Source organism: Phoca vitulina, unplaced genomic scaffold, assembly GCF_004348235.1.
Source record: "Phoca vitulina isolate PV1807 unplaced genomic scaffold, GSC_HSeal_1.0 scaffold16, whole genome shotgun sequence".
Taxonomy (NCBI): domain Eukaryota; kingdom Metazoa; phylum Chordata; class Mammalia; order Carnivora; family Phocidae; genus Phoca; species Phoca vitulina.
In genome coordinates, this window is record NW_022589719.1 from 18,183,750 (window position 1) to 18,196,849 (window position 13,100).

Consider the following 13,100-nt stretch of genomic DNA (forward strand, 5'->3'; position numbering starts at 1 on the left):
GGGTTAGTTTGATGTCATTTATGTGAATTCTTGACGATGCACACAGCAAGCATTCTATATCCATTTTTCTCAAAAGCTACCAACTACTTCTTTATAATACTTTGTATACTAGCTTGCACCAGGCACAAGCCTGGGCATTTTATAGCTATATACTAAACTGCCCCATAGTAAAAATAACTTTAAAAACATCTCCTGGACATAAAGCCATGTGCTAATAATGCTTTACATCCATTATCATACTTATATCTCACAACAAACTCATAGGAAAGTTGGCAGATAGAAAACCAAGTTCAGAGAGTTTAGGTCACTTGACCAGGGTCAGAATTTTAATAATAGGCAGAGTTGAAATTTGAACCTACAGTTGACTTCAATGTCAAGGTTCTTTCCATTGCACTACATAGTACCACCCTCTGGACAAGGCGATGCCAGGGTCCCATGGATCTAGAAGATTCATTCTGACCATCTGGTTCTGCCTTCTTGTGGAGTGAGAAAACCACAGGCTTAAAAGAACATGCCCATCAAAACCTGCACCCACATTTTAATCCATACTTCAGTTATGCAGGACCCTAGATTTCTCTACCCAAACATCCCTGGGCCAACTTAAGGTAGACTACAGCATACCTTAAGCCCTAAGGGATGGTGAAGGGTCAGTGTGGTGGACTTAAGAGGTTTATTGTCTCCGTGGTCCTGATGGAACAGGGGAGGGAGAAGAGAAGGTGATAGGGCTTCAGCATGACTCTCCCTGAACCACCACATTCTGAGAGGGCAAGAATTTTAAGTTCACACCTGCCTTCCAGATATATATGTGAATAAAGGCATATCTGTCAATGCAGGGAAATAGAATATATTTTATTTACCAATTTATTAATTTATAACTTTTAACTATTAGATATATGGTGTGTGGCTTCCATTAGTAAGTTTACCCAGAACCCCATGGATATTGTGTTGGGGTTATTACCTGTAAATAAATATATATTGCTTGTTTGATTAAGGGGAGAAAATCACTAACTCAGATATGTCTCAGAAGTAAGATCATAACTACAGTTTATATATATTTAGTAATTATGGTTACCTTACCTACTTCAAAAAAGGATTTGAAGTGATTTATATTAAAAGACCAGAGGAAATCAGAGTGGGAAAATTTCCAATCACAAAAACAAAGAGGGAATGAAATATGAAAATAACAGCTGATAGATTTTATAAATAGCAATAAAGGGCACATAGAATTAAATAGACTCTCTTCTATTTATATTGACAATCTTGAAAGTACTTAGCTTTAAGTCACGCAGCTCTTGTAGTCCTGAGAACTGTATTCAGAGGAAATCTTTCCAAACTGTGAATACCACACAGAGTGAAGCCAGGGAGCCTCCTTTGTGGCTTCATTAGCATAATTGGATATGCAATTCTCCCCACCTGAAATTTTTCAAGAGCAGAGGAAGGGCCAGAAAGAGACAAATGCTCCCAGGTAAACGCCATGCTTAAGAAGCTTTTCTGCTCTTTAAAATCATCTTTCATGCAATATCCACATGAGGAAGGGCACACTGCTAGAATTTCAACCATGAAGTGGAGAAGCACATTCTGTCTCTAGAGGCAACTAAAAAATAATTTCCCATAATTGCATCTACTATGTTTCTGAAATGTTCTTGGATAACTTGCATTTTAAAAATGTGGCCATATTTTTCAAATTACTTTTCCTATATTGGTAAAATTTAAAATCTCTGTTTTGGAGAATGCTGATGACAAATGTTTTCTCTGTTGAAGTTTAGTACATGTAGTGTTGAGCAGTAAAGTGAAGAATATGTTCATACATCTATTTATTTAATAATCCATTAAATAGTCATTGCGTGTCTACTATATGCCAGGCAGAGAGCTAGGTGCTGAGTAGATAATGGTTTTTATATCAAATGTAGTCCACTACTCTTGGAGCTTCTAGTATTGTGTGGGCTCAGCAAACTTTTTCTGTACACAACTAGATAATAAATATTTTAGGCTATGTAGGTCAAGAGGCAAAATTGAGGCTATTATGCAGGCACTTAGACACCCAGAGGAAAATAAATTTCCATATATATATATTTTTTTAATCACCATGAACCATGCAAAAACAGGGTAGGGGAATAGATCTGTCCCACAGCTGGCCCACAGTTCGATGACTCCTGGTATAGCATGTGAATAATCGTCTTTCACCACTAACTCTAGGCATAGTGTGAATTAGCAGAAGCTCAGCTCTGATTGAATTTTATCTAGATGTTTTCATCCATTCACTTATTTATTTGCTCATTTGTGAAATATTTCATTGTCTCCCACATTGTGCCAGGCCCATATAAAGCTCAATTTTTAGTGCATCGTGTAACTCCATTTCTCTTTAATAAAACTCCCAGTTCATAATACTTATTATATGGAAATCATTTTTCCTTACGTAATCCATATGCTGTAACACTGAGGGAATATGAGCTCCTATTAGGAGATGAGAAAATTTAAAACCATACCAAGAATGGTAATTTATTAGCGATTCTGATGGACCCCAAAGACATGCTTTTACATGCAGCCTTCTGTGGGCTCTCTTAGTCTTTTTAGTAGAAAGCAGGAGTGAGATGGGGGGCCATATGTTTTATTCATCCAACCATTCATCCATCTGTCCATCCACTCATCCATGTTTACTGAGAACCTACTCTATGGTTAGCATTGAGGATAAGATAGATACTAGCCACATGAAGCAGAGTATCAAGTACTTTAACTATGGATGCCTCTCTCCTGATCTCTCAGGAAAGGGTTTGAGAAAATGAAAGGTTATTGCTTTCTCACTCGTCTGCCTCATTGCTCAGGTGAGCCAGTCACCTCGCCTCACTCATACACTCACAACCCTGCCCCAGTAAAAAAAATAATCACTGTAGAGTAGAGTTCCATCGGCACCAATATCTATCTTTGCCTTGAATATCCTTCTATACAGAATGATTTTAAAATACCCATTCATCTCCTACTTAAATCAAGAAATTCCCTGAGCTCAAACTCTGTTCCCACTTGCCTGCTGGGGTCTTGCTGTAAATTGTCCTATCTTAGTACACTGGAAAATATCTTTTGCACAAATTGGAGAAAAACGACTTGGGAATTTTCTCTTTCCTAAAATGCATAAGTTAATCAGTGTAGTAGTTGATTGGTAATAAAAGTCATACTTTATTTGTAATTGTCTAGGTTCCAGACCCCATCCTAATATTTTACATACATCCATTATTACCTCACATAAAGACTCACAACTACTTTATGATGTATTTAGGCTATTATTTTCATTTTACAGAATGAAATGGGGCTTCAGAGCTTAAATTATTTACTTTCTAGTGAGTGTTGGAGGCACGATTCAAAGAGCCATTCTAAATCCAGGAGACTAACTGTTAAAGACTTCATTTAGTTTACTTAGTTTACTTAGTTGCTGGTACAGAGAATATTCTTTCCCCCGAAGGAAACAATTATTATATTATATATTATTTTATACATAGTGATATATCTATATATCTATATGTCTATATCTATATATCATGGCAGTAGCTTAAGCAAACTGATCATGCACAAGATAAACACCAGACTCTCAGTGTTGGTTACCTGGAACACATGGGTAATAAGTGTCATCTTTATGTAAACTTTTTTTTAAGATTTTATTTATTTATTTATTTGAGAGAGATAGAGAGAGCACGAGCAGTGGGAGGGGCAGAGGGAAAAGCAGACTCTCCACTGAGCACAGAGCCTGAAGTGCGGCTCGATCCCAGGACCCTAGGATCATGACCTGAGCTGAAGTCAGAGGCTTAACCAACTGAGACACCCAGGTGCCCCAACATCTTTACATATTCTGTATTGTATTGGCTCTTCTATTACAACAGTGTGCATTAATATTATGATTTAAAAAATGAAACAAATAAAAAAAGGAGAAGAAAGAGAAAAAGGAAAAGAGAAGGAGAGAAGAAGGGAGGAAAGAAGGAATAATAGTAACAGTATTAAGCATGTAAGAAATTTCAACATTGATAGTGAAATTAGTATTTGGTATAAAACACAATATTTCAAAAAGAGCTATAGATTGAATATTTTTTTAATGAGAAGGACAATAAAAAATATTGAGGTGTTAGAATTCATTGAATTACATTTTGTGAAAGAATAAAGCTATTTTGAGGTATTCTTATTTTCATCTGCTAGCTGATCACTATATGACATTATTTTCAGCATGGATTTCACTAGAAAATCCAGGAATTGAATCACAGGATCATACCATATTGCCACATATTGCCACAGCTGAAGGTTAAGCTTTTCATTCTGCCACCCTCCACTTATCTTCCTTTTCCCCAGGAGAGATATATGATAGGGGATCCCTTGACTGGTTATCTAGGAAATTCAACTTCCTGTCTTCCCTGAACTTTGTATCTTTCTTATCCCAGAAAAGGCATATGACTGCCTCATTCTCAAAGATGTCCACTGATGGGAATTATAACTTCCTTTATTCCTACATCCCAGGTCCTATCTATACTCACAGAAACGTATTAACTACTTTTAACCTCAAGGATTAGGATAGCCATTTAAACTCATTATTATGATAAAAGTACATAGTTAGTTGACAACTAGCTACTATTTTGCACAAGTAGTCAGTTTATATTCATATACATTTATATCCATTAAGCCATCACAAGTATTGGTTGAGTACGAAATTGCATGGCAAATGGTATGCCATATACATGTATGATAATATTATTGATCTGGAAAGCCAATTCTAGTCATCTGCTTACATGCAGTGTTAGAAACTGAGTTTCCATGCATTGCTTTGCTATTTCAAGTCCATTCCAATCTCCATCAGAAACTTTATGCTTTGTTACTACTAATGGTCTATTGGGTTTGTCATTCCATAGAATCTAACTGCCTGTGGTTATTAAAGCACTTAGATCAGCAGTTTTTAACTTTAGTTTGTATTATAACTACAAAGGGATCTTTAAAAAAAGTACTGATGCTTTGGTCCTACCCTAGACCAGCTCAATCAGAACCTCTGAAGTATGCACGGATCTTGAATACACTATTATGTAAAAACTTCCAAGGTGTTTCTAATGTAGAGTCAGGATTGAGTTGACATTTAAGTGGGAAGCAGAGGCTGTAGATAAATTCTTTACAGGAAAATGATCTGAAAAGGAGCTTTGCTTATCTTGGATTACTAGGCAAAGAAAAATCTCCTTATTGCTCATTATTCCAAATGGAGATCTGGAACTTGTTCAAAAGCACTTGGAAGATAGATGTGAAGTCAGACTCCTCAAAATATTAGATATTAGTTTTAGTGAATTGTGGGCACATTTCAACTGCCCAGCCAACTTTCAAATCCTCTGCAATTATTATCCAAAATGTACTTGAAACCAGCTTAATTTATTCTTTTATCTTCTCTTTGATGTAACTATAGATGGAAGTAGAACGCAATGTAATTGTGTTATTTCAGACAATAAAACAAATCATCTACCACAGAGAAGTAATCAAACCATTTAAATTTGTCATGGTTGCCTGAACACCTGTCTTTTTTATTTTTAGGCCTGACTATATTTCCCTAATAATTCTAGTTGAAAGAGAATCATCAACACAGCAAAATAAATATTTCTCCAGGAAAACAGCATTTAGCTGAAGAATCTATTCAACATATAAGCTTAGCAGAGGATACTGTGAAAGTTTCTAGGGAACACTCACATTTAAGATGCATTGGCTTTATTCCTTTCTTTACAAAAAGAGAAAGCCTTTTTGATTAAAACCCATTGGCTAGTTTTCTTTTGATAATGACATTCTTGTTGGTTTGCTCTGATGCAATTAAAAAATATTGAAAGTAGTAATAAATTCTGCAAACAATGAAATACTGAAGGAATCTCAAAGACAAGATTTTAAGGCATGGGGGCATGTCCAGTACAAAATTTCACTTATTCATAAATAGCATGCTATTTTGACCTTCACTGTACTAATGAGCAGTATAGAAATGGGATAGTGGAAGAGAAGGTAGTTTTGAGGAATACAGATATGGGACTTCAGAGCCAAACTATTACAAATCATTTAATCCTACATAAGTGATTGCACATGATTACAGAGACTAATTTCCATCTTCTACACCAGGAGGTGGCAACCTATTTGTAAAGAATCAAATAGCAAATATTTTAGGCTTTTCGAGACATACAGTCCTAATTGCAACTACTGAACTCTGCTCTTGTGGTATGAAAGCAACCATAGACAATGCATACATAAGCCAATGGGCAAAGCCGCATTCCAATAACGTTCTATTTACTAGCAGTGGTCATTGACAGATGGGGAGTAGTTTGCTGACCCTGATTCCAATAAACTTTGCTAAAAGTGAGATTCTGCCACATAACTGATCTGCAGATTGATTCTATATAGTTTGCAAGACTTCTGATGTATCCATTGCTTTCTGGTCAGTTGATTGGAAATGTCAAAGGCTTTCTGCTAACATATTTTAGAAAAATCATAAGGATGCAATAATTCTATAGGGATTACTGGGAGAAAAGAGGCCACATTTAAAATAGGTCTAGGGCTCTTAAGGTCCCTTCTAACTTCTAAAAAGGGTTTTAGAGTAAAGCTGAGTAAAAGGTAGAGAGAATATTTGGCAAAAATACCTATAAACTATAGATAAGAGTTTGGAGCCATGAAACAAATGTAGCTGAGTTTTGCAAAAGTTTTCTTTTAAATTCACTGACATAATTCTATGGTGTTTGGTAACTGGTGCATGCATTTTACTTTTAAAATCTATTGCATCTTTATGCGTGACACCTTTGTGTTTTAGTAGAATGTGATCGAGTTTTCCACTTTTCAAGATCCCAAAATTTTAGAGGAAAACAAAATGAACTAAAAATTCTCTAACTCCATCATATTAGATATTTTCTGAAAGTCTTCAGCCTGAAAACACACCGTTTGGCAGAAATATGATTGAGGTCAGGAGGTGAAGTCCCAGGAGCCCATATTAACTCAGTTCTGTTTAGCAAGATAGTTATTAGAAATATCAGGAAGAGAGAAGGACTGGGCATCAACTTTGCAAAATTATAAACTGAGGTTTTCACATTTATTCTTTTTACATCCCTAATGAATTTCTTCGTGGCTACATTTTCAAGGTCTCAATTTTAGGTCAGTGAAAGGGTTCTGTAACTCTGAAACACATTTCCAAGACACAGAAATAGTTCAGAACCGGAGATTTTGTGTGTGATTAACCTCTGTGGGTCATGTTCCCTTTACGGACCTAGGAGAGGCTGAGTGAAATTAAATATGGATTGACTAACCACTTTCTTCAGTTCTTTCTTTGAGGGATTATCAAATAGGATTTAATAAAGCAGTCCTTTTATGCAACAAGTATGATGGCAAAATTCCTATTCCTGAAAATAGGCATGAGTAGAAAAGGAATAAAAATGATGTGCAATTCTGGTCCTAATTTTCTCTAACTGTGGTGAAATCTTCAAACTCGTTCCTTATTTTTCTCAAAAGAACACAGTGCTTAGTCTTAATATCGGGGGCAATTAGAAAAGTTGAGGAATGTAGAATCAAAGTCATGAACCTAAGAGCAATTTGAGCTGAGAATTCAGTGAATGTTAGCTATAATGATTTTATTAAGATTATAATTAATGAAAATTATTATCATCAATAATGTAGATATACAAAATTACATATTGGGAAAGAACTGTTTTTCTCAGAGGAAAAGAAAAAAAAAGTGTGTTGAAAAATAATGTGGCTTTAAATTTGATACCATGTATCTTCAATATTCTGAATCTGTCAGAAGCAACCACACAAATTAATAAAGAAGAAAAAGCACATACTATGGCCCTCTCCTGTTTTGAAGTTTTAAACTATGAAATTACTGGAAGAGAAAAACTATATTACACATTCAGTAAAAACTGATGAAATCCGTGTTCATGAGTAGCAAGAAAAAGGAGATTTTAAGTATGGGAAAGAAGCACATGAATTTATACCCACACATACTTGCACATACGTATAGCCACTGACACAAATACTAGAGTTGTGTAGCTTAAAAAACGTCAAATCTTTTTTTTTTTCCTAATGGAAATTTGGAAACTAAAAGTAAAAGCTAAAAAATTGCAATTAGTGAGTGGGTGGCTACTAAGACAAAAAAAAAAATTAAAACTGAAACCTTGAATAGTTGGAATTAGCACAGATATGATGGTTTGATGATATTCTATCCCTTTCCTTCAGGATGATATGCCTGTTCCAAAATCTTTTATGACTGAAACTCAGTGACAAATGGGTAAATCTAATAAGGTATGACTTGATCCAAAAAAATTATGGCTAAATCACAGTGTTTGTGCCAAATATTTAAAGGCCACATATAAAACAAATATTCTAAAATGTAGGATATTTTCCATAACTATGAAAAAGTTGAACTATTTCCAGGTATAGAAAGAATAAAATAAAGAACAATAAAAACCCTTTGTTTTGCAAATATGTTTGTGGTCTCTTTTTTGAGGACGAAAAGAATAAAAAGATAAAGGGTAAAAGTCAAAACTCAATACATATAGTTGATTCATTGCATACAATTTAGATGCTTATGGAATTTTAATTAATCCATTAAATTTTAATCCATCAATTACTTAAATTAATCAAGTAAAATTAAAGATGATCAACTTCAGGCAGGGACTTTATCTAAATCCTACACAAAATTTTTCACTTTGAAACATACTAAGAAGTCATAGAATGAAATGACTTCAATGGATGGACTTCAGTGGATGCTGTGCTAGTTAAGTATCCAATTGGAGAACCATAAAGGAAGTAATGTAGAGTCCAAATCCCTGGTGTTAGGTTTTGTGAAATTTAATAAAGAGAAACCTCACTAAAATGGAGTTGGAAGGCCAGAAGGGAGTGCTCTCACTCCCTATCACTTGTCATCATTGCAGAACCAATAGAAAGGGACAGGACCTTGCATTTTCTACAGGAGGAAGCTTATGCTTTATTACCCCAGCAGGAGGAAGAACGATTTTCTCTTTACCTAGCAACAGCCCAGTTAATGAGAAATTATCACAACTCAGCCAATGCAAAGCCCCTGCACTTTGAACACCCAGTTTACTCCAATGGACTTCTTGTTTATAACAGCACCTCCTATCATCCCCCGTCCTCTATAAAAGAGGGCTCTTTTCCTTTGTTCTCTGGACTTGCCTATGGTTTTGCCATAGCTTGCATGTCACCAATTGCAATTCTCTGCCCTTCCCAAATAAACCTATTCCTGCTGGTAAATGACCTCACAGTCTTAACAATTTACAAACTGAAAAACTGTAATTTTTGTTTTAAACACCCTGTGTCCGGAGAGCATCTCTCTACTTGCTAAAAAGTTTGCTGCCCAAGGGCGCCTGGGTGGCTCAGTCGTTAAGCGGCTGCCTTCAGCTCAGGTCATGATCCCAGGATCCTGGGATCGAGTCCCGCATTGGGCTCCCTGCTCAGCGGGGAGTCTGCTTCTCCCTCTCCCACTCCCCCTGCTTGTGTTCCCTCTCTCGCTGTGTCTCTCTCTGTCAAATAAATAAATAAAATCTTTAAAAAAAAAAAAGTTTGCTGCCCAATTCATAAATAGCTTAATAAAGTCAATTACATCTTTAAAAAAATAAAAAAATAAACACACTGTGTTTAATTAAAAACTCTTTTTCACCCCCACCTTCTGTGTCCCCAATTCTAATAATTATCATCTTGATTCAAGTGAGGTTACCTACTCATCACTTTATTTTTAACCTGCTCATGGCTTTTGATTTTTTTCATTCCTTAATGTTTAGCATAGAAATATTTTACTCTGATCTGCACGCCAAGCATGGCAAACCCAGGCCTCATGACTCAGCAAGGAGATTCCAGGCTTCTTTTTTTAAATGCTTTTCAAAATGTTAATTATTAATACAAAAGTAAATTTATTACTGTGTGATAAATATATATCTTGCTATATCTTGCTATACCAGCATGAGCAGATCACTTATAAATAATGTTTTATGTAAAAATAAATTAGAAATCTTTGTCATTTACTTACCAATTTAGTATCATTTCTCTTGGAACAAGTGCCAAAAGATTTTGAATAGCTTTCAGATGGTTGGATTAGTATTACATGTGATAGAAATACACATCTAATGAGATGGAAGAGATGTATCACGACACTTCTTGTCTATGTCTTCGTGTTCACAGCAAGATAGTTACCTTTAATCTGATTTCATTTATTCCATATTGGAACTTTTACTACTTTCCTTGAAATTCTCTTCAATATTCTACTCACAAATTTTAAAGTCTTTATTCCTTTCATTCATCATAGTTCTTATCTGATGGCATTGGAAAACGGCAACTGTACTCTTGCTCTAAGCTCTTATGGCATTAATTAATGTTATTTAATAGTTGATAACCTAATTTCACTCCTATAATGGACTCTGAAGTATTTTAAATTTCATGTTTCATTGTTCTTCCTTTAAACGCAAATTTTATTACTTCATTGGATATCAAGAGATGAAAGAACCTCCTAAAATCGATTAACTAGCCATTCAGGAAATGTATCATAAGTATTTGTTTCTTGTTCTTTCAAGTATTGTAAATTATAAACCAGTCTGACTATAGAGATTCTGAGTCCATGATGCCTCAGGAAATTCTCTTTATTTCCAGGTAATAATAGTCTACTCTACTAAAAGTACAGAGTTGATTTTTTTAAAACAAATCTAAGGAATTTTCCTGTCATTTTCTCAAGCCTGCCTAGATTGGGATTTATACTTTCAGCGATGTCCCATTTTGTTCTAATAAATTAATCATTGTGCTATGAATGTTGGTCCATATATACTTTTCTTTTCTATGGCTACCTTCTTGCCTATAGAATAAAGTCTGAATTCCTCAGACTAGCAACTTCTGTTGCCCTCTGTCTTCTCCTTTTAGTTAACATCATCCACCACTAATCTCTCTACTTACACTTTTCATTCCTTCCAAAGAATCCATCTCATTGCTTCCACTTCTGCCCCCCCAACAATTTCCTCTCTTCACTAAAATATGGCCTCTTTTTCTCTTGTCCCCACTCCCCAACAACCAATGCATACAATCATTTCCTAAAACTGTTTTTGCTAAAGCTATCCCTAACTTCCCAATTGCCAAATTCAGTGAATGTTTTCAAATTTCTTAGATTATTGGATTTATGCCCTTCACAAAAATTCTATTTGTCTGGCTATCATAAATCTTCTCTTGGATCTTGTCTTTTTTTCCCCCTTGTCTTCTCTTTCATCTGCTTCTTTAACCCTCAGGCACTTACCCCAGACCAGTTCCTCTGTTTCAAAGTCCCTTTGCCTCCACCTTTTTTTGCCTTATAACAATCATTTCTTCCTGTCCCCCCTTTAAAAGCCACTACTTTAAATAGACCTCCCAGACTAGAGCTAATCCCCTTGGTTTACATTCTCAATGATGTGATGCTGCAATTTTACCTTATAGTTCTTACCACAGCTGCAATTAAATAGTTATCTTTGTCATTTGTCTTCCTTTTTTAGCCTGGGACTCATCTTTAAAGTAATAACACCAAAGTCTAGCATAGGGCCTGGTATGTAGCAAGGCTCAATGAGTAATTTTTTAATGGATTTTAATAAATGGTTTTCTCTTCCTCTCCACACCTATCAAATGGTGTTTCTCACTGTTCTATCCTTTACCCACTGGACTGCCTGTATTGCACACTAGGTAGTCCCAACCACTGACTCAGCTTTCTTTACAAATTTTCTATAAATGATGACAAGATTGATATTGCTAGTCCAGAGAAGCTTTCTGCTGGACAGCTCTACCTGGATTTGTCATAGGTATCGCAGAACCAAACTAAAATGAAGTCACTTATGTCAGGGACAAAATGGGAGATAGTCAACACAGGTGCATAAAGGAAACTTGAACTAACCGTACAGGAATTTACAGCTCTTCTCAGAAATCAGCAAAGAACACCAGCCAATCTCCAAATGCCAAGTCTGCTAATGTAGTCTCTGGACTTTCTTGTTCCTCTGATTGAGCTACCCTGATCCAAATAGGTCAGAAGACCAGTAGGCAACCAAACAGCTAAAAAAGCCCAATAATTTCTGCATTTATTTCATAAATATCCCTTAGCCTGTGAGCATCTAGGAACTCATTGCTCCCATGGCTTTGACTTTCTCTGCTTGCTGGTTGAAAGCCTTCCAATAAACTCGTCTTTCTGCTTTGTTTTATTTCTTGTGCAGAGTTTGGTATTGGGCAGTATTCATATTCCATATAACTAAAACTTACTGAGCACATAACCTTCCTTCCCCAGCACCCATCCCGAAAAGCATGTTCTACTTCAGTTGCCAACTACAAACATTTCCTTCTACCTCCCACTCACCTCTATATTTCTACTAGTTAACAAATATAACAAATTTTGACTTCCTCTACTCTCCTCCCCAAAATGTAAAGGGACATCAAGTCCAGCTAACTAAGCTTGATTTTTTTTTCAATTGGATCCTTTAACATGTCTTGACTATAATTTGCGCTAATCATCTATTCACTGTAGTAGTGAAACACCTTCCAAAGTGGGTTTCTCTTTGCCCCAGTCTTGTTAACCTTAAATTTTTCTTCTTCTGTCATGCAAATGACCTATCCAAAGCTCAAATCTGAGGATACCACTCAATTACTTAGAAAATGTTCATACGTCATCATCATCTACAGGCTAAATTCAATAGGGTCATCATGATTTAAAGTTCTTTAATCATTGCCTTGGCTTTGTTTTTAGAGATCTCCAAATTCCATATTTTGCTCTAACAACATTAAACCACTTACAGTTCTATCATACATGACGTTGCTTGTTCCTTGACCTTGCTGTGCATTGTGCTGGAAAAGCTAATGTATCCCCTCCTTCCACCTGGCTCCTCCTATTCATCCATTAGGGCTCAAGCCAGGCATCACTTCATACAAGAAGTAAACATGATTTCCCCTCTTTCAACCACACAGCCTAGGTCTCTTGCCTTTCTCCCTGCTTAGGTAACATGCATTGCCTCTTTCATTCAATGTGTCATATCGTATTTGCAATACTGCAATATAATACTCCTTATAAAGCAAAGACTATGTCTTTATTTGTATTCCTGACAACTTTACTCATTGCTGAC